The sequence below is a fragment of the Carcharhinus amblyrhynchos genome, chromosome 6 (assembly GCF_965287045.1).
Source record: "Carcharhinus amblyrhynchos chromosome 6, sCarAmb.v2.hapA, whole genome shotgun sequence".
Taxonomy (NCBI): Eukaryota; Metazoa; Chordata; class Chondrichthyes; order Carcharhiniformes; family Carcharhinidae; genus Carcharhinus; species Carcharhinus amblyrhynchos.
The window spans coordinates 78,019,961-78,047,061 of NC_137329.1; the positions used below are offsets into that span (position 1 = coordinate 78,019,961).

At 41.6% G+C, this 27,101-nt stretch overlaps 1 protein-coding gene across 3 annotated transcripts in view; it reads right to left on the reverse strand.

The window, feature by feature from the left end:
• The window catches only part of prickle1b (prickle homolog 1b), a 176,101-nt gene that overhangs the window by 103,711 nt on the left and 45,289 nt on the right, over window positions 1-27,101 (reverse strand). Inside the window, exons 1-2 of one of the 3 annotated variants that reach the window (XM_080190749.1) lie at window positions 1,313-1,399; window positions 1,008-1,146 (exon numbers count right to left, since the gene is read on the reverse strand). The exons of the other annotated variants lie outside the window; for them this stretch is intronic. The gene's annotated coding sequence lies outside the window, so the exon portion shown is untranslated. Of the gene's footprint in view, window positions 1-1,007; window positions 1,147-1,312; window positions 1,400-27,101 lie in introns of those variants that run through there. 3 annotated transcript variants of the gene reach the window in all.

Consider the following 27,101-nt stretch of genomic DNA (forward strand, 5'->3'; position numbering starts at 1 on the left):
TCAAGAAAGAGCTAGTCACATCTCCCTGACATTTCACAAGGGGTGAGTCACTAACCTGGGCCTGCTAAATATCACAGTAATCTGAGGCACTCCAAGTAACCATTCACGGAATGGGAGCTTGAGTCACCCTCATAATAAGAGGGCACATAAAGGCATGGGCATGACACATTCAAATGATGAGACCATTGTCATGGACAGCAAATGTATTTATAAAGTGAACACTCACCATGCCCCTATAGTGAGAACTTTCTTAATGACCGCTATGTCTAGGTGTATCCCTGACACCCACAACAGAAATGGATTGCGATGCCTTGTTTCTGCGATGAGCTTGGTGGGTCAAGGCCTAGAGGGCCTCAGCCAGCTCTGCTCAGAGGCAGGTGCATCTCTCTTGGCCCATGAAGTTGGAGTGATGGGGTCACAGGCAGAGAGGATTGGCATCAGCTAGACGTTCTTGGGTCACCTTGGGTGGATGTTCCCAAACATCCAGCTGATTATCCTCTTCCCTTTGGATGCCTGAGGGCTCCTGTCTGACTGCTTGAGGAGAAGGGGCACTGAGAACGAGGCTGAGGTGCCAACCCTCCTCTCGGCTAATCACTGAAGGATACCACCTATGTCTACAGTGATGGAGTGCAGGTACAAGTACAAATCCAGCAGAATATGCTGGAACAACATCTCTAAGATGGTCACCACTCTACCCATGGAGACCTTGAGGTACTCGCATATCAGAGCCATTACATCAGACAGAATGTGAATGCATTCCTCTGTCCTTTGCTCAGTTTGTTGACTGCCTCTGGAAATTCTGCCTGATGGTTTTGCATCTCCAGCACGTTTGCAATAATCATTTCCAAAGGCTCATTATTTGACTAAGACACACACCAGTGCCCATTTCCCAGAAGTCCTCTGCGTGCCAGAGATCTGGGTTGTCTCTGCCTTCGACTGCTACAGAGATGTGTCAGTGAGGTGTTCCCAGAATGTGACCTTGAGCTTAATCTAGATGTGTGACCCACCAGGGTGTGTGTGCTGGTGAAGGATGCAGGAGAACACACCAACGATTGTTCTTCAAATGGATCCTCATCATCCCCCTCTGAGGTGGCTTGGGGATTGGGCTTGTGATGGATGTGGTGGTCTGTCTGGGCCTGCTGCTAGCTATGAGAGATAAAAGATAGAGTTAGTCATGAACAGGCTGCATACAATATTGCATGTCACTCACTGTGAATATAAGGATGTGAACAATACATGGAGGGCTCATCAGTAATGGCTTGCTGGGAGAGACCACTTTCACCTTCATCACAGGAGCGATCACTATCCTCACCTGCCAATTTAGCATCCTCCTTGAATTTGAAGAGTTCCTGCATGTTGGTCATCCCCCCTCCAGTCGGGGATCTCTATTTGTTGTGGGCAAACTTGGCCTGCATGAAGACAAATGGGTGAGATGTGATAAGAGATAGAGCAGAGGTTGGGAGGCATGCACTTCTGATGTGTGTGCTGAGCCCTCCCTGATAAGGGCTGTAGATGCTGTTTGTGCAGGATTATAGATGAGATGCTTGTGAATATGCTTTCAGTGCTGACATCTCCTCCGCTAATATTGTTTGTGAACTGTGTGACACTTTGAGTGCACAATGCCATTATGAAAGTGAGAATTTGGAGTGAGCTGAAGGTTAAACTTACTCTGGCTGTACGGATGGGATCATTCATCTTTTTCTGCATTGGATAGCATTTCTCTAGCAGTTGCCTCTGGAGTTGAACTTCTGGACCACTTTCCTGGTCGGCGAGGTGAGGTTGGTGGACTTCCCCAGGAAAAATAACTTCTGGGTGCTGGCCTCTAATTGAACTTTCCACAGAACTGTGGCAATCCTTGGCACGCTTTTTTGTTCCTTGGGGCCATCTCCAGAACTTCTGACCACACAGCTGGCCTACAGAGAGTAATGTGTGCATTTGGGTGGCATTTAAATATGGCACCAGGAACTTTGACTGCATGAGGTGATAGTTGGTGGATGAAACAGTCCTTTCCTGCCATGCTATTCAGTGAATAATTTCCCTATGCATAATTAATGAGGTTGCAAGCGGAAGATTGGACATAAGAATCCGATCTGCGATCAGTAGGGAACTCACCTCTGATCCCACCTGCCATTGCTCTTAGTCTCTGGAGTGAAAAATTCTGCCCTTAATTTCTAATCTTCACTAATAGGCAACTGTCTTCTGCTGCCATTTATTTGGATCCCAAGCCAGATGGTGAAGCATGAAAGTAGACACAAATTATTTTCTTAATAGTAGTTTTATTTACAGAATGCAGCGTTATTTATTTTTGCCTCCTACCTACCAACACCCAAAAGTCCCAGAAGTCTTTCTTAAATGTGCTCAAGATACTGAATCAGTTAATTTTATTCACATGCGTAAATGTACAATCAACATACTCCCATTAACATTACAATATCACTAACACATAATGATCAGAAGAAATATTCATGCTGTGAATGTTCTTACATGATTACAATATCACTAACATATAACAACCAGAGGAAATGTACCTACTGTGAATGCAAAAATCACTCAAACAGCAAGAAAACAATAATTGTCTTTACTGTGATTAGAAAATAACTTACAAATGACAACCAAAGGAAATGTTCATATTGTAATTACAATATCACTTATACATAATGACTAGAGCAAATATCTAGAATCATAGAAAGTTTACAGCATGGAAATAGGCCCTCCGGCCCAACTTGTCCATGTCATCCAGTTTTTAACCACTAAGCTAGTCCCAATTGTCCAAATTTGGCCCATATCCCTTCTATACCCATCTTACCCATGCAACTGTCTGAATGCTTTTTAAAAGACAAAATTATACCCACTTTTACTACTGCCTCTGGCAGCTTATTCCAGACACTCACACTGCTCTGAGTGAAAAAATTGCCTCTCAGGACCCTTTTGTATCTCTCCCGTCTCACCTTAAACCTGTGCTGTCGAGTTTTATACTCCCTTAACTTTGGGAAAAGATGTTGACTATCTATCTTATCTATGCCCCTCATTATTTTACAGTCCTTTATAAGATCGCCCCTAAGCCTCCTATGCTCCAGGGAAAAACATCTATCCTGCCTCTCCTTATAACTTAAACCATCAAGTTCCAGTAGCATCCTAGTAAATCTTTCCTGCACTCTTTCTAGTTTAATAATACCTTTTCTATCATAGGGTGATCAGAACAGTACACAGTATTCCAAGTGTGGCCTTACTAATGTCTTGTACAACTTCAACAAGACATTCCAACTCTTGTATTCAATGTCCTGACCAATGAAACCAAGCTTGCTGAATGCCTTCTTCATTGCCTTGTCCAGCTGTGGCTCCACTTTCAAGGAGCTATGAACCTGTATTTCCAGATTTCTTTGTTATAACTCTCCCCAGTGTCCTCCTATTAAGTGAATAGATCCTGCCCCATTTCAACCTACCAAGACATATTACCTCACATTTATCTAAATTAAACTCCATCTGCTGGTCCACTGGTCCACTGACCAAATTGATCAAGATCCCATTGCAATGCTAGATAACCTTCTTCACTGTCCACTGTGCCACCAATCTTGACGTTATCTGTAAATTTACGAGCCATGCCTCTTAAATTCTCATCCAAATCATTAATATAAATATCAAATAACAGTGGACTCAGCACTGATCCTTGAGGCACACCGCTGGTCACAGGCCTCTAGTTTGAAAAACAAACCTCTATACTTGTCTTCTGTTGTCAAGCCAATTTTGTATCTAATTGGCTACCTCACTCTGTTTATAATTAAATAATTCCCTCATTCAATAAATGTTCAAGTCTTACCTTAATCTTCTCATCTTCAATGGGAGAATACACACACAGACACACAAAGGCACACACGCATACACACAGAGAGTGGTAATGTAGTCCCTTTAAGGGAGGCTCCTTTGTGGGTCACATGATCAAGCCTAGACAATAGGGAGCAAGGGGGCACTTCCTGGGATGGGGAAGACCTTCAGCTAGAGCCAGGGAGGAGACTGTATATGATCTGTCAGACCCTTATCTTATATGTCATAGGAATGTATCAGTAGAAAACAGGTCATTTAGCTCCATAAGCCAATTCCGTAATTCAGTAAGATCACAGCTGACCTGTGGCATAACTTCATATAACAGTATTTCCTCCTTCGCCTTAATACTTCTGGCAAACAAAAATCTATCAATCTTAGTTTTAAAATGAACAATTGATTGAGTGTCAGTTGTCGTTGTGGAAGAGAGTTCCAATTTTTCATGAACCTTTGTGAAGAAATGTTTTTTATTTTCACTCCCTCAAAGTCTGGCTGTAAGTTTTTGACTATACAGAGGATGTTTCTCCCATTCTGTCCCATCTGTTACCTTTAATAATTTGAAACAAATTGTATCAAATCACCCTTTAGTTTATCAATTCCACTGACTACAACCCTAATTTGTTTAATCTCTCTTTGTAGCTTAACTGTTGGAGTCTAAGTGTCTTTCTAATAAATCTATGCTACACCCCCTCCAAGGCCAATGTATCTATCCTAAGGTATGGCGCCCAAAGTTGCTCAAATTATTTTTCATATTGTGTAGCAATCACAGGAAATGTTCATATTGTGACTGTAATATCTCAAACACGTATCATCTACATCAAATGGTTTTCTTGGGTGGAATCTTCCTCGTTCTACAGAGGTCAGTTTGAAAATGGGACTGGAAAGAAATCTTGAAGTGAGGCACCAGAACAACTGCCCATCTGTTTCCACTTCCCACCTTGGGCAGTCAATTTGAAATTCAATTACCCACTTGTAGGCAAATTGGAGATGCCAGTGGGATCGTCCTGGCAATAGATGCCCCATACCACACCCCACCTCTCACTTTGGGAGAATCCCAGCATGTTGCCTGGAGACAACTTGTTGAATGGGGATGGGGGTTTCCATGTTACTGGCACATAACAGCAAGAGGAAGTACTTATGTTGTAATCCCAACATTACAAAACATAGAAACCAGAACAGTTATAATATGTATAACAAACAGCAACTGGAAAAAACATACATACTGAGATTATCATATCATTTTCATACAATATATAGATCAAATGCTTGTACAACATTTACAATAGCAGTAATAATAGCAAAGACGGGAAATACTCATATTGTGTTGACAATATCACTTATACAGAAAAAACAGAGCAAATGTTGATAGTGTTATTTCAATATCACCAACACATTGAGACATACAAGATGATCAGAGGATTAGATAGGGTGGACAGTGAGACCCTTTTTCCTCAGATGGTGATGGATAACACGAGGGGACATAGCTTTAAATTGAGGGGTGATAAATGTCAGAGGTAGGTTCTTTACTCAGAGGGTAGTAAGGGTGTGGAATGCCCTGCCTGCAGCAGTAGTGGACTCGCCAACTTCAAGGGCGTTCAAATGGTCATTAGATAGGCATATGGATATTATTGGAATAGTTTAGGTTAGAGGGTTGTTAGATTAGTTCCACTGGTCGGCACAACATCGAGGGCCGAAGGGCCTGTACTGCGCTGTAATGTTCTATGTTCTATTGTAAAGAGAAAATGTTTGTCCAATTGTTATAACATGATCAAAATGAAGAAACCAGACAAACTTTTCAAACAATGATTATAATATTACAAACACACAGCAAGAGAGGAAATGTTCACATTGTATTTGTGATATCACTTACTTACACATAGTAACCACAGGAATCTTTAGCACTGCAATTATAGTATCATTTTCACATAGCAACTAGGGCAAATGTTGATATTATATTTATAATATCTATTACACAGTGGCCAGAGGAAATAATCTACCATATGTTGCATATTACTGTCACATTGTAACCAGAGAAAATATTCATGTCGCTAAAGCATAGAAACCAGCACAAATCTTCATACAGTGTGTTCAATATCACAAACACATAACAAGCAGAAGAAAGGTTTATACTGTAATTACAACATTGCTACTGCACAGCAACCGAAGAAAATGTAGACGTTAATCACAATATCACTATTTCACTAATCCATAGTAACCACAGGAAATGTTTATACTGTGATTACAATATCATTCAGAAACCATTATTGTGAGCAGAGGAAATGTTCATATTGTGTTTACCATAACTCATGTAGCCAGAAAATATTTTTCATCCAATAATTGCAGCATCATGAGCACACAGCAACCAGAACAAATATTAAAGTTTATTTATTAGTCACAAGTAAGGCTTACATTAACACTGCACTGAAGCTACTGTGAAATTCCCCTATTCCCCTACTCATCCCCTTTTAATGCTATGATTATAATAATGCTAACACATAGCATGAAATCAAAAGGTTCCAACTCCACATCAGAACTCAAAAAGTTCACAGTCAAATTTTCCTAACCCATGGTATATGGAGAATGTACTGTTTCTACAGTATTAGCACAAAACAGTCAAAGCAATATCATTGACAAAGAGAAACTAGTGAAAATGTTCATACAATAAGTTCAATATCACTGGCTTACAGAACCCAGCAGAACTGTTCAAACAGTGCGTTCCATATCACCAGCATCTAGTGACATGATCATAGTTTAATTAAACATTCACTAACACACAATCAGAGGATATGTTTATACTGAGATTGCAAAAACACTGACATGTAACAACCAGAGCAAATGTTCTTATAGTGTGCTGCCACTTTGTGTGTATGTGATATTAATCTTTAATTTCATTAGCTGATCAAAGATATAGCGAAGTGCTTAAAAAGACTTTAGAAAAGCAAGCAAAGGCATTGACTTAAGATGTTTGTCACAAGTCCCATGACATCAGGTATTACAAGTTGACCAGTTTTTGGAAGTTTCTAATGTGAATTACAGTTAACATACATTAAGAGAACCTCCTATGGAACTTTGCATCTGCTGATGTCAAGAACTACTTCAAAAGGTTTACCAAAGCTGTACTGGACCTCACCATTTGCATTTCTATAAAGCTACCTTTCAAATGGTGACAGAAATTCTACCTGGAGATTAGCTAAATGGAAGGAGAGATCAAGATGGAAGATGAATTACTCAGGAGTTAATGGCTGGGACATGCAAAACCTACTCACCTAGATCATAATAACAGCTACAGTCTGTCCAGTCATGAGCTAACCAATTGCCTTTTGAAATAATTCTGCAGAGCGAGGTCATGTGACTAGGATAACCATTTATGAATGTCTTTTATTACAACAGGCCAGCTGCTAAGTGGAGTCTGGAAGAAGGTTGCCAATGAAGTAGTAATGCTTTCTCTCCCCCTCTCAAGTTCAACACACCATCTCAAGTACAACTTGGAATCCAGCAGCGAGACAGGGAGTTTTCAAGCAAAATGAACACCAGGAGCAAAAAGTATCAGCCTTTGGAAAATACAGATTATGTTTCAAAAGGAGACTGTCTACAGAAATGGCAATTCACGTGGGCTCCAATTCTACAGAAATATTCAAGACCACAGAGCAAAGTATTCTGCTTCAGCCACAGATATGTGCAAAGGACTCAAACAGTGAAGTCTCTATTTTTTTCCTTTACACAATGGATTTTAATTTGGTTAAAAAGTAACTTCCTACTATGGAACTTGTAACTTTGCACATTTGTGTGTGTGTGTGTTGTGAAAGTCGGAACATGGGTTTTCTTTTTAAAATATTTTTATATTTTTACCTGGGTCAGTTTTTAGCTCAGTAAAAACCCTTTTAGTTTTAAACACAAGAATGCCTGTCAGACTGGTTTCTTTACAATCACCACATAAATGGTTAACCACAGACATTGAATTCATATCTTCATCCTTGTAATTTCACAAAAATCCATGTTATAGTCTTGAGTGGTAAAATAGAGAAGTCATTTCACCCCTCCTTATGTGGTTGCAACAGTGCTCATTAATACTTGCACACAACATGCACAGGAAATGTTCATGCTGTGATTGTAATGTGAGCAATAAATATCAGCCAGAAGAAATGTTTATGAAGTAATTACAATATCTATAACACATACAATCAAAGTAACCACTTATTCTGGTGTGGCAACAATAATCTCTCCCTCAATGTCAACAAAATGAAGGAGATTGTCATTGATTTCAGAAAGCATAAAGAAGAACATGCCCCTTTTATGTCAATGGGGTGAAGTAGAAAGGATTGAGAGCTTCAAGTTTTTAGGTGTTCAAATCACCAACAACCTGTCCTAGTTCCCCCCATGCTGACACTATAGTTAAGAAAGCCCACTAATGCCTCTATTTCCTCAGAAGACTAAGCAAATTTGGCATGTCAGCTACAACTCTCACCAACTTTTACAGATGTACCATAGAAAGCATTCTTTCTGGTTGTTTCACAGTTTGGTATGGCTCCTGCTCTGCCCAGGACCGCAAGGAACTACAAAGGGTCATGAATGTAACCCAATCCATCACACAACCCAGCCTTCCATCCACTGACTCTGTCTATACTTCCTGCTGCCTTGGCAAAGCAGCCGGCCTGCTTAAGGACTCCACACACTCCAGACATTCTCTCTTGCACCTTCTTCCTTCAGGAAAAAGATACAAAAGTCTGAGGTCATGCACCAACCGACTCAAGAACAGCTTCTTCTCTGCTGCTGTCAGACATTTGAATGGACTTACCTTGCATTAAGTTGATCTTTCGCTATACCCTAGCTATGACTGTACCATTACATTCTGCACTCTCTTGCTTCCTTCTCCATGAATAGGATGTTTTGTCTATATAACGTGCAAGAAACAATACTTTTCACTGTATGTTAATACATGTGACAATAATAAATCAAATCAAATAATAGTAACACAATTGCCTGGATCTTCTGTGGGTTGGGGAGAGGGTATCCTCTTTTTTCTTAGGCAGTCTCTTGGAGCCAATGATGACTTGCTTCCGCATTAAAACTGAGTTCTCAGATGACTGATTTACAGTCCCTGTCACAGATGAGACAAACTGTAGTTGGTGGAGTGGGTGAGTGGGACCTCTGGGTTTACATGAACTCCTTTTACTGTTGACAATTGACTTAAGCTTGTTGTTGGCAATGAAACTTGTGGTGCTCAGCTCCTTCCCAAATTATTTTCCTCCACTTTGAGCAGTCTTGGGCCAGGGATTCCCAGGTATCTGTGGGAATGTTGCACTTTTTCAAAGAGGCTTGCAGCATGTCCTTGAAACATTTCAACTGGGTCTGCAATCAGAACTGTCAGGCAGGATTTTTCAGCCGCGCTTGCCCCAAACATGGAAAATCCTGCCTGAGGTCAGCACACCTTGGCATGGTCTGTGTCCTGCCCACTATGATTTCCATGATGGGTGGGTTGAGAAAATCTGCCCATCATCTTTCTTGAAAAGTGACATAATTACAGTATCTGAGACCTCCCAGCAGGTTCTCCTCCTTTCAGATAAGGGAAATTAGGTCATATATTCATGCCAGTAGTATTTCTCCACCATGTTTCAGTGATTTGGTGGCAATTCCACCTGTTCCTGATGTCTTGTTGTTCATTAGCTGTCAGATGGCCTTATCCACTTTGTGCTGGGCTGGGGTTGTGTTGAGGTGGTGGCAGGTAGCATGCTGTATGTTGGAGTCGAGGACACTTGAAGTGAAGACAAAGTCTCTGTTAAAGAGGTTTTCAAAGTGTTCCTTCCACTGCACAAAGACTGTCTCTTTGTTCTTAATGAGCAGCTTTCCATTGTTAGCCAGCAATGGGATCGATTCTTTGGCCATAGGTAGTTTTGACTGTGCTAAGGAAACCTCATGTGTCACAGTTGTTGGCTAACTGCTGGATCTCCTACACTTTCACCATCCACTATCTGTTCTTTAGGTCATGTATATTACACTGAACATCAGCTTTTAGCCATCTTTAGAGCAGTTTTGCCAGAGGTAGATAGGGTTTCCTGGGGATGATTGGATCAGATAGTTAGATCAGGTCAATGAGGAATTGGGGAGATTGGTCAGGAAGTAGTCAGGGGTTATGATATGGAAATGCCAGCATTGGACTGGGGTAAGCACAGTAAGAAGTCTCACAACACCAGGTTGAAGTCCAACAGGTTTATTTGGTAGCACAAGCCACAAGCTTTCAGAGCACTGCCACTTCATCAGGTGAGTGGGAGTTGTTCTCACTCACCTGATGAAGGGGCAGCGCTCCAAAAGCTTGGGGCTTGTGCTACCAAATAAACCTGTTGGACTTTAACCTGGGGTTGTGAGACTTCTTACTGTAGTCAGGGGTGTCAAGGAGGTCAATGTGAGGGATTTGGAAGTCAGTTCTGTAGCTATCCATGAATTACGACTAGGTTTTTTTCTGTCTAACATTTCCTGGGTAACTACTTGGGTACAAATGGTGAAACTGTCTGAAGCTTCTGACTGACTCTAACTCGGATTCAAAAACATTTGCAAAGGGTTCCAAGGAGCAGGGGAATTTCCTATCGGGAGTTGAAACTTCCTGGGTAATTCACGTGGAGGTCAGTACATTTGGACTTCCACGGGTTTCCAACTTGCATTTTGGATCCTGGCTCTGCTCTCCAACAATCCAGAAACCAGAAGATCTGGGCCGTTGTATAAATGTTTGCATCTTGTTACTGTTATTGCAACATCGGCAGTACCTCACAACAATATATGTACTCACTAATATTATCATCAGGTAGCAACTGGAAGAACTATTAAGATTCTGATAATTTTGTGACACTAGCTGAAGCAAATCTTTATGTTGTAATATTAAATCACTGAACAGAGCAACAAGAGGAATTATGCATACTGTTAGTACAATGTAAAAATACACAGCAGCAAGAAGACATTTTCAAACTGTGATTACAATATTACAAACACTTTGGGATTGCTGGAAATATTTCCGGGGAAAATTGGACAAAGTCTGAAAGTTGGCATGGAAACCCATTTGTTTGTGATGTAGGCCAGCTGCTTACTTATTGATGATAGTGGAAAGCAGGCCAGTGCTTAACTCAGCTGGTGGCCCAGGTTTGCACGAAGCCAGCACTACCCAACTTTAAAGCCTGCCGGCATCTCTCAAAAGGCAACGTGAATACTGGCTGCAGAAGCTGCTGGAATTTGTTACGGAAGTGTCTCTGAGCAGGACAAAAAATAGAAATGGCAGAATAAGGTGGAGAGTGCTCAACTTGGTTCTTGATGATTCAATACCAGAGGCTTTGGTACAGTAGGTGGAGAAGAGGAGAGAGATCTTCTCCCCACATGGGGCCAACAAGACCCACAATGCCAAAAGCCTGACCTCAAGGACCAAGATGCAGTTCAAGAAAATGTTTAGCAGCATTACCTGAATGGTCAAGGTCAATTAAGGCACTGTCAATACATCTTCCTTGCAATTAACTCATTAGCTTCATATTCTGCTCCATTCACCATCCCTCTTTACATACTTACCAACAGCCTCTGTCAAACATAACTCAAATTAATAACTTCACCTCACCACATTTAGCACTGCTGCAGACCTCACATTAACATCTTTCAGGTTGTACACAGTGCGAACTAATCAATTGTGACCAACACAACGTGTAAATATATATCACCAGAATTACTGACACAGTAAATCTCCTAACAGGACAAAGTAATCCAAAACTAGAGGCAGAAACATGCACCTGATAGAGGACAAGCACAGTTGCATGTCCTCACCCCAATGGAGAAGACAGTGCGCATCACGCTTGGAGTGATCACGATTGAGGCCGTGGCAAATGGTGGGGCTGAAACGATAGAAGATTGTGGTATGTTCCCAACCAACCCAGCTCTGCACATCCCACTTCCCCCTCTTAGCACTATCTCTTCTGAGTTATAAGCTGCAGATAACATAGGTATGCATTTCTTGCTTTCGCCTACCCTACCTTTGTGCCTTTCTTCTTTCAGATGCCCATGACATGTTCCTTACGGAGACAAATTGCCATCTCTACATTAAAGACACTCTCCATTGTGTTGTGCAGTACTATCATGGGAAAAATTCAGAGTAAGTGCAGTAGTTCAAAGCTGGGCATGCAGGAGGCTGTGTAGGCCATCGGCAGCAGCAGACCTGTTTTCAACCATAATGTATAACCTTATGGCCTGGCGTATCCCTCATTCTAGTATTACTATCAAGTAAGGGATCCAGCTTAGCTTTATTAAGGAGTGTGGAAGAGCATGCCAGGAGCAGCACTCCAGGCTTGGTAAAAACACACATAGAACTACATGCACAGTAACTAGCTGTGAAGCAGCAAGTTACAGACAGCCAAACAATCCATGGCTGTGCCTTGTGAATCCACTCCATGTTTTTAGTGGTTCAGTACAGCACACTTTGATTTACCAGTAACAATGATGTTTCTCCCAGTGGGAAAGTCCATGATGGGCCATCAGTTCCAGGGTTAACTAACAGTTGGACACCATTTACAGCTTGGGCTTGACAAGGCAATGACATTTCCTCCAAGGCACAGAGGCTTCAGCATTGATGACTTACCTCGCAAATGGACCTTCCTCCAGGTTGGTTTTTATCTGCATATGACCCCAAGCAGACATATTTAGAGGTTCAGTTCATGGAGCCGGGAATTCTCCCAACTGCACACCTTACCTTAGAGTGAAAATCTAGGTTTGGCAAACTCAACATTTTTCATTCGATGTTAGGCCTGCTTTTTGTAAAGCTACCAGGACTGTGATCACGTTCCTCTCTGGTGGATCCATGTAAAAGCATATTACCCATTTTGCACATTACTCCTTCGATGCCTTCTAAAGTGTTGGACATCATTCTCTGGAAAATTTCTGGAGCAGATCTATTTCTAAAGGACAGTTTACTGAAACAATAATGACCTAAGGGTATTATAAATGTGGGCGGCAATCTAGGTTCATTCACCAGAGGCAACTGCCAAAATCCATGGTTTCATTCCAATTTAGTAAATAAAATGTTTGAGGCTAGTTTTGCTAGGTTCTCACCTGGATCTCACTGTTCACTTTTTGTTTAGCTGAGTTAAATGCACACAAATTCTAATAGAGCTGTTTGGTTTTGGGGTCATAACCATGCCTGAAAAGCATTTTGTTGGCATGGTGACTGGTGAGATAACCCCTTTGCAACTGCATCTTTTCTATTTTGATCTTGACTTTGTCCGAGAGTGGGTGATGGACCTTCCTTTGAGAAAGGAGGCAAATTGGTTTTACATGAGCTCATTGGAAGATGTTGAAAAATAGGTCACTTTAAAGAAGTTAAAATCCGTCTTAAATTTTCCTAATTCTGTAAATCATTTTGGGAGCTTGTTTTGAAAGGTTGTGGTGTAAGTCTCATCAGCGACTTTATCCTCTTTCAGATTAATTTAAGTTATAGGGGGGGCATGCCTTTCTGTGGAGTAGAGAGCATTCTTGATTTTGAATGAGGTTCATGGGTTTCATGATCTCTGGCCGGGATTCTCCCAAGAGAATTCTAAGTGCCAAGTTCATGTAATAACTTGAGTAAGTCCCCTGGTTTTCTCAGCAGGACTTTCAAAATGAATCTCCCGCACTCTGAGCATTGCAAAGTGCTCTAGCATGAATCACAGTAAAAATCTGGGGGTGGGGCCTATTCCCACTGGAGAGGCTGGCAGCACAGCACTGAGTGCCAATTGCGCATGCGTCTATCTGTCAGAGCAGAGACTGGTGCAAGCCCAGTAGTCCCGCACTGCTAGCCTCCCAATTGCTGGCCAACTTGGTCACTGGCATCCAAGAGCCCCGCAGTCCCATGCAGCCCTGATCACTGTCCTCCCTCCCTCTGTCACTGATCCAAAGTGCAGGGTGGCAGCAGGGCCCCCCACCTCCACTGTTCTCCCCCCACCAATCTCCCCCCACAGGCCCCACCCCACGACACATCCTGATGCCCAGTGGGCAATGCCAAGGTGCCCCTTGGGCATTGCCATTTTTCTCCTTGGGCAATGCCAGGGGAACCCCCCCTTTACCCCCGACTTCCTGGGAGGTCTCCATGGCTTCCCATCACTCCAGCAGGATTAGGTCATCAGCTCCCTGTCAGTAGGGAGTGTTGTAAATCCCACTGGAGTGAACCACTCCTGGTGCTGGACTGGTGCGGTGGGAGAGAAGAGGCTAGCGGGCCTGGAAGGGTCAGCCCAGGGCTCGCTAATCAGATTCAAATGAAGATTTAAATATTTTAATCAGCTCGGCACCAATTTCTGACGTGGAGCTGATACTGCTGGAAATCTGGGGCCCAAAGATGCGTGGGGAGTGCCCAGCAGGAAGCCCTCCAAATAGCCTCTGCTTTTGTCTGCTGGCCCACTACTCTGCTACAGCATCGCAGCATGCTGGGTGCATTGGCCCCTTTATATTTCAGCTTTACCATGAGCTGGACTTTCACTTTTATTGTGGATTCCCCCAGGACTTGGTACTTTAATAAATAGTATATCAATGAATTTGTTTAAATATTTTATTTAATCTGATAAAACAGAAACCTTTGCTTCTGTGTCTAATTTTTAACTCTGAGGGGGTGACCATCCACTTTGAATTTAAGATTCCAATACTTGTTTTCAGTTTCATGTATCTCTCCATGGAAGGTTAATTTCTGTACTTGTGGTTTGTCTCTATTCACATTTTTTTTGCTCTTTTTAATTTTGTCTATATTTTTCAGTAAACTATTTAAACTGACCTATTTTTCCACAGTTGTTTCATTCCCTTTGATGGACATTCTTCTCATTCCTGCCAGACTAGAAACATTTTAAAGTGGTGGTTGGTACCTTTTTTCCCACCTTGGCGGGCTTAGTTTTGGCATGTTTTTTATGACCTGCAAATTGAATGGCCTCATTTGGTCTTGTCCATGGGACATCTCCTTCTCTCTCAATGAACAGCTACTTCCTAAATTCTGTTTGTCTCCCTGCTTTCAGTAATGTTAAATCCTCCCTTGTCTGTAAAAGATCTGATAATGCTTCATCTAACATCTCTACAATTATTGAGTTGTGAATCATCTTGCCTTTTAAAATTTCAATACCAAGTTCCCTGTGAAGGCCTATAGAGATTGTTGATAAATCCATTCTTTCAGCTGGTCTTTGTTTTCTTCTGTTAAGTTTAGCGTTCTCAATTATTTCTAACATACACTGAAGAGTTGGAAATTTATTCGACTTCCTCATAAGAAACCGTAAGTCTCACAAACCCCCTGTCTTGCTATCACATCATCAGCATTAGGTCCAACAGCATAAAGTCAGATACTGACCTGGTCTTTTTAATGTAATTTTGAAGCAGTTTTGCACCTTCTGAACCTTTTTCTCTAGTTGTCCTGTTTCTGGGCCTGCTGTGGGCTCTCTGCAGGCACCCTGAAATAATTCTAAAAGTGATAAGGTGGATTCCTTGGTTTTGTGCAACAGTGGAATTGTTTGACAATTTGATCCTGCTTCTCCATTACTGCATGCTGTGTCATGCCTGTGCTCACTGCTGTCACTACGTCACAGCTTGCCTCTGCTGTTCCGATGTTGTGTTGTCTTTTTTTCAGTTTTTCTTTCAAGGTTCTTTGTTCTTGTCTGTAGCTTCTTTCTGTGTCTTTCACCTGCTTCCACCATGTTTTGTTGTGCGGTCAGTGTTTATATGGAGTTTGGGAATTGTCTTGTCTGCCAGAAGTATGCTGCTTGAGTCTATGGTCTCTTTAACCAGAGGTATTTATAGTCACTACTTACACATTTGGACATGTACACAAAGTAAGAGATTCTGCTGTCTTCAAAATCGCTCTTACTACTCAGCCTTGTGATCTGACATCTTTATTACATTTGTACATTAGCATAACGTATGCTTTTGATGTTAATGCTTTACTCTATAGTATTTTTAATGGAAAAACTCTCTTTAATGGACAACAAGCACTTAATATGTCTGCAATGTTGCAAATGGGAAGTATATGACAGTCACGTTCACATTTCTCTGAGCAACTGACCTTACATTTTTTTATTCGTTCAAGAGATGTGGGCTTTGTTGGCTCGGCTAGCATTCATTGTCCATCCCTAATTGCCCTTGAAAGGGCACTTATAGCATTTATGGCTTTAGAGACATTATGACCATCTACTTTGCAATTCCAATTTTAAGTTCAAATATCCTCTAAACTGGTCCTGTTAAGAGTTTAAGTACGTCCTTATGAAAAGAAGAGGTAAGCATTAGGAGTATTTTTAAATGTACAGCAAATCCTTTTTAGATTGTGACTGTAGCACCAGTATTGCAGCTTGCCTGGGTCTTGAATTTCCTGCCATGAAGGCAGGCTATAACTTCAGAGTTTGATGAGTATCATCATTATCTTATAGTCCAACTCATCATTTTTGCCCTGTGTGCATAAAAATATTTTGTTGTTGAATCAATTTCAAAATGAGATGAATCTGAAAATAGGAAAACCATTGAGACTATTTTTTTTTTAATTATGGCTGTATGTGAGAGAGGATAATTGACACATTAACCACAGACTTAATTGAATGCAGCACAATGTAGTTATTGATATGACATACCACCTACCAGGGAAGTTTACTGGTGGGATGCTAACAGATAGAGATAATTGGTGACTATCTTATTAAGTTTCTACCTAAAAGCAGCACATTGATCTGGTCAGCTCTACATTCCAAGGGTGCATCTTAAGCGAGAAATCTGTCACAAATAAACAACAGTCAACTTCTTGTGGATGGCTGAGTGTACTTAAACATATACATATAAGTGTACTCATAAATGAGTGTACTGTCTAATTTCGGACATTTATTTTGAATGTGTGCGTTGACAAGAGGAGTTTGCAAAATACTGACACCAATTTCTTCGTGCTGGAACATGGCCAAATAAATTGGAAAATGGATTGAAACGGACCTCCCCACCAAAGTTTATTATATGGTATAATGTTAATACAAAGCGGAAAGATTGGATTTCATTACACAGTGGGATGGCCATTTGTCAAAAGTGGATCGCTGGAAAAAAAGTTTGAAAAGCACTGTTTGAAATCACTGATGAGAGTTTTGTGACAGTTCACTTGTTACTTTTAAGATATTGGACCCGATTTTACCATTGCGTTGCATCCGTTTTCAGTCGGGCATTTGCATGCATTTAAATTGACTTAATGGGTTGCATGGCCAACTTTATCGGCAATTCCCCCTTTACCACTGTGTTTGCCCATCTGGAATTGGCATGAAACAGACATGCTCCATGTAAGTTTGATTCGGGCGCTCCATCAGTGAAAATTCATGAGGAGGTAAGTGCCTAGTGCTGAATGGCTCTCTGCTTGAGTTCGGTGGGGTGCGTGGGGGGAGGTGGGGAGGGAAAGCGGGTCCACTGCCACTCTGCTTGAGATCAGTGGGGGGGAAGTGGGGTGTACTGCCGCTATGCATGAGATTGGGGTGGGGGGGGGAGGTTCCACTGCCACTCTGCGTGAGATCAGTGGAGGGGGGGAAGGTGGGTCTGCTGCCACTCTGCCTGAGATCAGTGTGGAGGAAGAGGGGAAGGGCCCATGATCGATCTGAATAGGGGAGAGGGGTGGGGGGATAAGGTGGTCAGTAATGTTGTGAGGGTGGAGCAATGTGTGTGGAAACCAGGGGGAGGCATTATTTGGCCCGGGAGGGATGTGGTAGGGGAGCAGCATTCTATCCTTTTCTTCTGCACATGGGCGGTTGGAGATGCTGATTGGAGCTGCAAGGTTTTGGACACATTAAGCCATGCCCACAGGCTTGTGCAGCGCGATTTGGACTGACTGATCATTTTTCAGGCAGACTGCATATGGGAGCACCTCAGAATGGGTCTAAAAGTTGAATCTGAAACACTCCCAGTTTCAAATGTGCCCAGCACTTTGAATTAAAATGGTAAAATAGGGCCCATTATGTATTATTACAATACATAATATATTTAATATATATATGAATTTATTATATTAAATAATTTATTTATTTAAGACAACCAGCTGGTTCATGCACTGTTTGCCAGTTTCCACAATGCTAAATGATATAATATATGTATTACTTACAAAGTGTTAGTTGTTCAGCCTGTGCTGTAGTTGGCTCTGTAATTGCAATTGATACTTAAGTTCATTACTGGATTATTCAACCCAGCCATTCATCTTGGTAATCTAAATGAGGCTGCCAAAGCAAGATACTAATTTATTTGGCACAACCTTGCGTTTTTAATCTCACCACAAAATCTGCCACTGTTTGGTTAACTTCTCTTTTTGATTTGAATTGTTACTGTAGCTTTCAAGAATCGCTGTCAGACACTAAACGAGAGCTCTTCAGAGAACTGAAACAGGAGAAGGTGAATGTTGGTAGGCTGTTAATCGGTAAGATCAGTACTGATGCATCTAATCCTATCCATCTTAATCTGCAAGTATGCACTTTCCGTGAGACAGATTGGTGAAGGGCACTCAGCAATGTTCACAATCAGGAATTGTTGTCTGATCATGTTTTCTGTCTAATCCAGGGTACTGAGGGCAGCAGCTGTTGTAACCCTAATACTCATAAACATCTAAAGCTGCATGGGCCAATGGCTGAACCTGTGATCCTGGTTTCCAAGTTGATATTGCTGGATACTGTTAAGAGTACACTTTCCGACTGAGCTGTTCAGGATACCTAACAGAGTCCATGCCAGTATATTTCTCCAGGCAATTTTTTCAATTCCCTCTGTTTTTAAAGGCATCGAGTGCATGCTGACAAACTGCTCCACAAGCACCCATAACCTTTCACAATCTCTTGTAAGTGGACATTATACATATGAGAGTCTACAAAGTTGGCTATTTTACTATGGAAGGCATCACAAACAATGCATATTGAATCCTCCTCTTGTATCAACAGATTTTTATTTTCCATTAAGAATCACAACACCAATATATATGGGAACCTTGGCTTTAATTCCCTTTTTGTAACCCAAATGTGAACTGAAATTGCCCATGGCTGGATTGCCCACGGCTGGCCAGGCAGAGATTAGATAATTCTGTAGTGTCTAGAAATTAAGACAGCCACCTTCCTGGTCTCTATGGAAACATACCCAGCAAGGATTCAAAACATTCACAAGAAGATTGAAAGGGAAAACCAGTGAAATTAAAACTATATTTAACCAAGAAACACAGCCTTCAAACTCAAACCAACTTAATGTAATATTTTGTTTAAATCGTGGCTAACAATTTGTAGGAAATGGATTGTAAGATTATCTTCAGTGTTAGTTTTTCATTTTATAATTTAAACAGGAAGAGCATTGTGAGCACACCTTAAATGGTCTCTTTGAAATTAGTTCATCAAAGAGAAGAGGTCAACACCACAATGCACTGTTAACTGATGAGTTTTGTTCCAGGCAAATAGTTCATCTTTGTTATCATTTAGCCTTATTGTGTACACTTTTGTTGAATAGACTATCTCCTCTGAAGCATTGTCAATAACACATCTGTAAGCAGTACATTAATCCTGTTTGTGTGTGTGTTTGGGTCGATTATCCTGTCCCACAGTAGTCCAATCAGATAAGAGAGGGGATTAAGGGTTATGGGGAGAGGGCGGGAACGTGGAACTGAGCCACGACAGATCAGCCATGATCTTATTGAATGGCAGGGCAGGCTCGAAGGGCTAGATGGCCTACTCCTGCTCCTATTTCTTATGTTCTTATGTTCTTAAAGGGGTATTTGCCTTTTCTATTAATCTGGTTGTCTGGTTAGGTTAGGTCTGTTGCCTGGTTAGGTGCACTGACCCAAACAGGCACTAGAGTGTGGCGACTAGGGGAATTTCATAGTAACTTCATTATAGTGTTAATGTAAGCCTTACTTGTAACTAATAAATAAGCTTTAACTTTAATCACATTTATTGAATTTCTAATTGCCAAATTTCACTTAGGCACAATCTACTCACAGTATATTTCCTCTCACTCACCTTCTTACTAGAAATAGGTCAGAATTTGCTGTCAAAATTGTCACTGGTCTTCCTTCATTATCAAAGATAGAAAATATGCGTAGAATCATCTAATGTGCATTCTAACGTGGCTGTGAAGCCTGACTGGAGACCTACATGACTTTTCAATGATTCACAGTTGCAGGCAAGGATGAATTGTCTGTTTTTTGTTCATACTGCTTGGTCTCTATATCTTGCCTTTTCTCCCTGGCTGGCTGTATTTTGCCATTTTGCTGGAAGGAAACGTTGACTACTTGAGATCACTCCCCAGGTAGCTCTTTCTTGTGCATTTTTCTTATCGTCTGTGGTGGACACGCCACATTTTCTGAGGTTTGCTTTCAATGAGTCCTTGAACCTTAATCTCATCCTACCAGGCAGAAGTGTCCACATTTCAGTTGTGAATACATGATTGTGTTAGATTTTATCACATCATATGTAGTTGATATCCACTCCAGCTGAGCTGACCTCTAATGATGAGTGTTTCAGTTCTAGACATTTTTGCTCTTTGATTTACCTGTGTTGGGTATTTTGTCCTCCCATTTTATGCCTACACTGTTTTGAATGCATCTCACGTCGCACTTGTTTAACTGCTTAATACGTTTGTTGTAGGTAACCCATGTCCCTCTGGCATACAAGAAGATATGTCTTACACTTCCACAGCTTCGTACACAGCAAGTTGTGTTGCAAATTCAATACCATACTTCATCCACATCCACTTGATTAAACAGGCAGATGTTGAGCGTGCTCTGGTAATTTTGTTTGCCACCTTGCTGACCATGCAGAAATTTCTGGAGACTGTGCTTCTGAGATAAGTAAAAATTATCTGAAGCCTTCAGGGATGTGTCATTTAATGTTATATAGACAGAGTATAGTCATAGTTCGGTGGTGGCAGTGGAAAATCTCTGCATTCCTTGGGCTGATGGTTAGCCCATAGCTGTCAGCCACTTTTAAAAAGCAGTCCACAATTCATTGAAAGCCATGCTCGGCATGACACAAGGGCAGAATCATTGGCAAACAACAATTGTCTAATATCTCTTAGTTGATGATTTTAGGCATTTGAGGTTGATGAGATTTCTATCTGTTCTGAATTATATGTATATTCCATCAACATTTCCCCAGAAAATATAGCAACAAAGAATAGAACAAAGAGTCACGATACATTGCTACTTCACACCATTTGTTACATCAAAGAGGTCAGTGTATTCACTTATCAGCAACTCTGGCTGTCATTGTATCATGAAACAGTTGTCTTCAGATTTTACAGCTTTATCAGGCCATCCAAGTTTAGCTAAGACTTTCCACAACCTCTGTTTACCAGGTGTCAATGGCCTTAATTAGGTCAACAAAAGAGCAGTAAAATCCTACCCATTTTTTGTGGCATTTCTCTTACATTTGCCAAAGGGTGAAGATCATGTTCTAAGTACCCCTGTCTTTCTTAAAACTACTTTTTGATTTTTGGGCAGTACATATTCTGCTATGTGGCTTAACAGTCTGTTGAATAGGATTTACCAGCTATCACAAACTCACACACAGATTTTTGTCCTTTTCCTTTATACATGTGAATATTCATTGTACCCTTGAACACTTATTTACCCGAAAGACCCCCCCTCCACCCCTGAACACTTATTTATTTATATATCAGTGTCACAGGTAGGTTTACATTAACATTGCAATGAATTTACTGTGAAAATCCCCGAGCCACCACACTCCGGCATCTGTCCGGGTACACTGCAGAGAATTTAGCATGACCAATGCAGCAAATCAGCACATCTTTCAGACTATGGGAGGAAACTGGAGCACCCGGAGGAAACCCACGCAGACATGGGAAGAATATGCAAACTTCACACGATGTGAAGATGCTGGCATTGGACTTGGGCAAGCACACTAAGAAGTCTCACAACACCAGGTTAAAGTCCAATGGGTTTATTTGGTAGCACTAGCTTGTGCTTTTCCTTCATACATGTGAATATCCACGGTACCCTGGGTACCCATGGTACAAGCTTGTGCTACCAAATAAACCTGTTGAACTTTAACCTGATGTTGTGAAACTTTACACAGGCAGTGACCCAAGCTGGGAATTGAACCTGGGTCTCTGGTACTATGAGGCAGCAGTGCTGATCGTCGTGCCATGGTGCCACCCATTTGCTTGACAAATGGTTTGTTGATCCTACATTCTGTAACATAACCCTGTTGGTATAGGTCCTGGAGATTTATAAATTTCTCCTGGGCTCCAGTCTCAGCGTGAGAGTAGAGATCGGAAGGCTTCATGTGCTGTCCATGATTTCATACATGGGCCAGTCTAGAAGTTTGTCTATAGCTGCACCATTCACGATGGATGGGTGGTTAGCCAGTGCTCTTTGGCAACCATCCTGTCCATCAGAAAATATTCGCCATTTGTGCTGAGTAGTCAAATCAGGAAGGACCATACTTAGTCTTCAGGACTTTATAAAATTCCTCATATCATGCTGAAATCAGTATAAACTTGAATTCTCTGACATCTTTGGCTCATCATGCATCCTGAATCTTACACAGCTTCTTTGTGTGTTTTGTTGGTGGTTTCTTTTCTATGTTCCCAGGACATATTTAGCAACTCCCAGGACTGATGATTTAAAGGTTGACCATGTCACTTCAGCATTATCACATGGATTTTCTTCGAAGGCTAGTTGGTCCTCAAGAATGGCAAGACTAATGGTGCTCACTGTTATTTGTGGGTAAATGCACAGCAACTTTAGACAAGGAGCAGATGTGCAGTTAAATAGAAATATAAAGAAGTTCTAACCTCTGTGTGCACTCAGCTGCGGCCATCAGTTAGTCTTTCTTTTTAAAGAAATTTACTGTATTTGCTCACGAATTGAACAGCCCGTAGAATATTAAATCTTGGTAGTATAAAAAAAGTATGTTAATATCATAAGTGTCAATTATTGCCAATCACCTTTCTGTTATTGAAAATTAGCTATTGCAAGTGGAGTCTTCCTTCTCTCGGTTTTGATTGTTTTTGTAGAGGTTTTTAAAAAAAATTGTTTTTTTCCTTTGGGTCTTTCTTTTTCTCTCGTTTCAATATTTCTGTCTTTTTACTTCACTTTTGGTGTTTGAATTCAATCATTTTAATTCACCCTCCTTCTCAGTCCTTCCTGTGTTTATTTCCCAAGCCTTATATCTCATTTGTTAAATGGATACTCTGATATTTGGCCCATTACAAAAACAGAAAACGCAGGCAAAACTCAACAGGTCTGGCAGCATCTGTGGAGAGAGAATAAAGCCAATGTTTCAATGCAGGATAACCCTTCGTCAGGGCACTAAACCCCAGTACACTGTTTTCCTCACCACTATTATCAGCTCACACGTTCTGCAACTTTATGGGCAACATTTTTTTGAACAGATGCTGTTGGATTCCCTGTTAGCACAGATTCTTGCCCAATCTGTCTTTCACTTACTGTTGCCTTTTCATTCCTATTCTCTTTTCTATTCACTCTCAGTTTCTCTCTCACACTTTCTAACTCAGTCACATTTGTAGGGCAGAATTTTCCCAAAAAAATGATTAAGTGGCGGTGTAAATCAGATAGCTATTTTCCCACACTTAGTCATTTTTTAGGAGCGGGGCAGGTTTTGCGCTGGTTCTGAGAGGGGTGGGCCTAAACATGCTGGCAAGCCGGGCTTCATAGAGATCGGGCGTCACTTTTAAAGGATGCTCCGATTTCAAAGTGAAATTGAAAAGAGCCCTCCACCCCCATTCTCCTACAGATACTGGGACATCCCCCCCTCATTGAAGGCATGTTTCCCCAATCCCTTCCCAAGACAGATCACTAGCATCATTGAATTGGGGCCGTCCTAATGAGTCCCCCTTCAAGCCTCCCCCAGTTACAATCCCCTTCATGCCCCTCTCAAGCCCCACCCCATCCATCCTCCGCAGTCTTCACGCTTTCCTGCCCTCTCAGGCCTTGGAATTGCCCAGGGCATTTCCCATCTGGTAGTGCCAGGTTGGCATTGCCTAACCATGCCCCCATTCGCCCTGAGGATTCAATTGCCTCCAAACCACATCTCCCTCCCCCACCCCTCACTCCAACAACAGCGTAGCCATCATATCCGTTTGTGGAGACCAGCAGTGATAGTCACTAGGTTCTCACTGTACCTGATGGTCAGAGAATCCTAGGAGCAAGGAAAATACCTCCTCAAATGGACTAGGCATATTTAAACATTTACTTTAATATGCTCATCTTGTTCCCACCCTCATTGGATGGGCATCAGATAATTTCTGGGTCTGGTGGCTGGGTGGATTCATAAGAACATAAGAACATAAGAAATAGGAGCAGGAGTAGGCCATCTAGCCCTTCAAGCCTGCCCCGCCATTCAATAAGATCATGGCTGATCTGTTGTGGCTCAGTTCCACTTTCCCGCCCTCTCCCCATAACCCTTAATCCCCTCTCTTATCAAGAACCCATCAACCCGCTTCTTGAAAATATTTAGCGAGGCAGCCTCCACCACTTCAACGGGCAGAGAATTCCAGAGATTCACCACCCTTTGAGTGAAGAAGTTCCTCCTCAACTCCGTTCTAAACCGCCTCCCCTTTATCTTGAGGCTGTGCCCCCTAGTCCTACTGTCTTTTTTGAGCGGGAAGAGTCTCTCCACCTCTATCCTATCCATCCCATTCGTCATCTTATATGTCTCAATGAGATCTCCCCTCATTCTTCTAAACTCTAACGAGTACAAGCCTAGTTTATTCAGCCTCTCCTCATAGCTCAATCCCCTCAACTCCGGTATCAGCCTAGTAAACCTCCTCTGCACTCCCTCCAGGGCCAAAATATCCTTGCGCAGGTGCGGCGCCCAAAACTGCACACAGTACTCCAGCTGCGGCCTCACCAATGCCCTATACAGCTGCAGCAAGACCTCCCTACTTTTATATTCAATCCCCCTCGCTATGAAGGCCAGCATCCCATTTGCCTTCCTGACCACCTGCTGCACCTGCAAGCTGGGTTTTTGCGACTCATGCACAAGGACCCCGAGGTCCCTCTGCACCGTCGCCTGCTGCAGTTTTTCGCCACGTAAGTAATAGTCCTTCCTACCATTCTTCCTACCAAAGTGGACCACCTCACACTTGCCAACATTAAATTCCATTTGCCATTTCCTGGCCCATTCGCCCAGCCTATCTAGATCCTTCTGCAGACTCTCCACACCCTCCGCACAATTTGCCTTTCCAACTGGGTTTCATGCCAGCTGTGAATGTGCTAGATTCTCTGATCCTGCACTGCCCCATCGCAATCTGCACGGGTGCAATTTGACTGAAAAATATTATTGGAGACACAGTGGCACAGTGGTTAGCACTGCTGCCTCACAGCGCTAGGGACCCGGCTTCTATTCCAGCCTTAGGTGACTATCTCCAGGTGCTCTAGTTTCCTTCCACAGTCCAAAGCTGTGCAAATTAGGTGGATTGGCCATGTTAAGTTGCCCCTTAATGCCCCAAGATGTGTAGGTAAGGGAATTAGCAGGGTAAGTGCATTGGGTTATGGGGATAGGGTGAGGGGTGAATCTGGGTAAGATGCTCTGAGGCTTAGTGCAAATGGGCCAAATAGTCTCCTTCTGCACTGTAGGGAATCTATCAAATTCATGGCCATAGTTGTCCATTAACCACTCACTTTCTGTCTCACATTTATTCATACTCATGTTTTTCTCAGTCACATTCTCCCTCATTGTCATTCATTCTCTCACTCACATACTGACCCTATCTTACTTACTCATAATCTTAATTTCTCTCTCAATCAATCATTCTGTCTCACCTATTCACTCATTTTCAGCTCAATCATTCACATTCTCAATGATCTTTCAATGGAAGATTGTAATGATTTCATTGAGGTTGGAGTATTGAGGTACTCCTATTGGAGTACAAACTCCCTGATTAAGGATCCAATTTTAGGACCAATCAGTGGGGTCTTTGCCTTGTACTTAACTTGGAGTATCAGTTTCTCTGATATCCCCGGAGGTAGACTGCTAACTGATAGCACTCTGGGTACTGCTGTTAGAGTTGTAAATAAAGGGATTTTGGTGAAGGGTCTTCTGCCTCTGCAGAGACCAGACTTATCTGTCCATACAGAACATAGTTAAATACAGTTAAAAACAATGTCAGAAGTAAAATTGGCCCTCTTTAAAAATCTATCTGTTGCCCAATATTGGATCAAATACAGAGCACAGAAAAATATATCATTTTGTGAACTTTAGCACTGTGAAGTTAAACCACCTAACTGGTACCAATTTTAGAATTTACTTATAAATCAAATTGTTTTAATTCTTGTTAATGTCAACAATTGGAAATACAATATTGGGAAGGGCTGCCAGTTAAATAATTCATTGCCAAAAATGTATCTATTTCTATTGCATGAATCTGCATTCATGCAAATATTACTTAAAAAGGGGTGTTGTTTTTTTAAAAAGGTGATGTTATCTGAGGAAAATTCCTTTATTAATTCCATTATAAGAAACCAGAACATCCAAAGAAAAGTGCTAGCTTCTCCGGATGGTCTCAACCTATATAATCAACCTATATAAAATCAAGGTGACCCAGTTTTCACTCTTTACACCTTACATTTTCTAAGGAAAAGTAAATTTTGCTGAACACCTTCTTGGTTCAGTTGTAGCACTTTCACCTTCGAGTTCATAGAATCCGTACAGTGCAGAAGTCGTCTATTTAGCCCATAATGTTTGCACCAACTCTCTAAAAGAGCATGTTACCCAATCATATAATCTAGGTCCAATAGAACAGCATTGTTAGACTCTATGTCACAATTCAAGGAGCAGGATGTTCTCCAGGAGTCCTGGCCAACATTTTTCCACCAATCAATACCACCATAAACAAACTAAATGGATATTATTACTTTTTATGGACGATGCTGTGTGTTAAATGGTTGCCATATTTACTTCTATGACAACAGCCAAAGTGCTTTGAGATGTTTCTGAGCAGCGATAAGGTATTTAAATGTGAGATATTTCTTCACTGCCATTGCAATATACAGTACTTTGTCAAACTGGCAGCAAAAGAGGTACCACAGTTGATTCAACACTCTCAATCATAGGATGGAAAAGCCAGCCAGTGTTCCTGCTTCTGACCACTATACACTGTCCCCTGCTGAAAATGGCCTGACTTGGTTGGGATACTCTCTGTTACTCATCATCTATAAACAATGATTACTTTGACCAGTGGGAAGGCGAGGGGCTGGATGTAATAGATAGGGAGCAAATGTTCCAACTTGTGCATTCAAGCTTGTTCGAAAGTGAATGAACTTGAATTGAAATCCAAGAGACAGTAGAAGCTGTCTG